Consider the following 2,802-nt stretch of genomic DNA (forward strand, 5'->3'; position numbering starts at 1 on the left):
ATTCTACAATTTCAAAAGGTGATCTGGACTAAAAATTCTGAATCAGCAGGTGAAGTACTCATAATGTCTTTTGTCTCAGGATATATGACAATGAATGAGTTAATCAATGCATTTACACTTTCAAATTTGCTGCCTTATTCTGTTGTCCAAGTTATTATACATGTTTATCTTGCCTTGCAACCAAGGACAAAGCACACTATTAGGTCTTGAAGAAATGAGCAGTACTAATCAAGATATCTTTGCCAGCACCTGCAATGGAGGGTGACATCTTGTTTGTCAAAGTGGGTAAAATGCAGATATAACTTAAAGTTTTTAGAACGAGAAAATAATATAAGGATAAAATGAAATAAGTGTAAGAGGGACATTGGGACTAAGACAATTATTTGAGTTCTTACCATAGCAATTGATTGATGTGTCGTGGTGTACTTTGCCATACTTCTGGACTGTATTTTTTATTTTTATATTTAAAATTTTTGCATATCCCATCGTTGGTGGGATAAATCCATAGTTTTTATTTTTATATCACCGAGTGTTTTTTTTAAATTTTTATTTATTTATGATAGTCACAGAGAGAGAGAGAGAGGGAGGGGCAGAGACACAGGCAGAGGGAGAAGCAGGCTCCATGCAGGGAACCCGACATGGGACTCGATCCTGGGTCTCCAGGATCACGCCCTGGGCTGAAGGCAGGCGCTAAACCGCTGAGCCACCTGGGCTGCCCTTTTCTCTTCTTTGGAAGAGTTTCTATAAAGGCTGTATATTTTTTCTTTTTAATTTTTTCTTTAAATATTTGGATAAATTTACTAGTGAAGCCACCTATAGCTGAAGCATCTTTTTGTGGGATTTTTTTTTACAGGTTCAATTTAAAAAGTTAGATATAGGACTAATCAAATTTTGCATCTTTGCCTGTATCTATTTACCCTCATACTGAGATCTTAATGTTTGTGAATTCTGTAGCAATGCCTACTTTTTCATGCCTGATACTGGTTTTCCTGATACTGTGTTTCTATTTTCCTCTTAATCACTCTTGGTAGGGTTTATCAATTTTATATAGAACTAACTTTTGGCTTTCTTGATTTTCTCTCTCATATGCTTGTTTTCTATTAATTTCTGCTCTTTATCATTTACTTTCTTATTTTTCATTAGAGTTTAATTCATTGTTCTTCCTCTAAGATAATTGATTTTTAGCCTTTCTCCTTTACAAACATGCAGTATACAAACTAGGATTATATCTATAAATTTCTTTCTACACATTGCTTTAGTTGCATCCCACAAAATTTTAACAATTTGTATTTTCATTATCATTTAGTCTAAAATATGTTTAAACTTACATTCTATATTTTTCTTTAATCTATAAGTTATTTAGAAACGTTTTACTTAATTTCCAAGTATTTGAGAATTTTCTAGTTATCTTTTCCTTATTGGTTTCTAGTTTAATGTCACTGTAGTCAGGCAACATACTCTGTATCTTTTTAAATGTATTGAAACATTCTTTATAATCTAATATCTGGTTAATTTCTAGAAGTACCCACATGCGCTCAAAAGTCACGTATATTCTGCATTTTTTCAATGAAATGTTCTTTAAATTCACAATTAGGTTGATCATGTTGTTGAAATCTATATCTTCACTGCTTTTTAACATATCTGAGGTAGGTATGTTAAATCCTCCATGATTATGAATTAGTCTATTTCACCTCTAAGTCTATCCATTTTGCTTCATATACTTGAATCTATGTCATAGTCATATCAAAATTTAGAATTGTTGTAATTGTTGTATCTCCTTGGTTGATTGATCTTTTATTACTATAAATTTATCTCCTCCATCCCAAATAGCTCTTCTTGTTTTTCTTTTGGTTAGAATTTATATAGTGTATTTTTCCCATTCACTTACTTTAGATGTTTATGTGTTCCTATACTTAAGTTGCATGTCTTATAAGCAGAATACAATGGATTTTGTTTTTTATCCAGTGTGACACTCCTATTCTTCTAACTGGAGTATTTACTCTATTTATATATTTTTTATTTACTCCTCACTTTACTCCATTTATGTTTAGTTTAATTACTGAAATGTTTTTTTAAAGGTTTTATTTTATTTTTATTTTTAAATTTTTTTATTGGAGTTCAATTTGCCAACATATAGCATAACACCCAATGCTCATCCCGCCAAGTGTCCCCCTCAGTGCCCATCACCCAGTCACCCCAACCCCCCGCCACTACCCCTTGTTCATTTCCCAGAGTTAGGTGTCTCTCATGTTTTGTCACCCTCACTGATATTTTCACTCATTTTCTCTCCTTTTCCTTTATTCCCTTTCACTAATTTTTATATTCCCCAAATGAACGAGACCATATAATGTTTGTCTTTTTCCGATTGACTTATTTCACTCAGCATAATACCCTTCAGGTTTAAAGGCTTTATTTATTCATTCATGAGAGACATAGAGAGAGAGAGAGAGGCAGAGACACAGGCAGAGGGAGAAGCAGGCTCCATGCAGGAAACCCCATGCGGGACCGGATCTGGGACCGATCCCGGACCTCATCCCAGACTCCATCCTGGGACTCCAGGATCATGCCCTGGGCCAAAGGCAGGTGCCAACCCCCTGAGCCACCCAGGGATCCCCATTACTGAAATGTTTGTGTTTACATCTACCAACTTAAAAATTTGAATACAAGTCCCTTATGAGATATGTGTTTGGCAAATATTTTCTCCTCCTCTGTGGTCTGTCTTTTCATTCTTTCTTTTGCAGAGCAGAAGTTTTTATTGTAATAAATAAGTTGAACTTATCAATCTTTCTTCCGTGAATCATG

Source organism: Canis lupus, chromosome X (genome assembly GCF_011100685.1).
Source record: "Canis lupus familiaris isolate Mischka breed German Shepherd chromosome X, alternate assembly UU_Cfam_GSD_1.0, whole genome shotgun sequence".
NCBI classification, from domain to species: domain Eukaryota; kingdom Metazoa; phylum Chordata; class Mammalia; order Carnivora; family Canidae; genus Canis; species Canis lupus.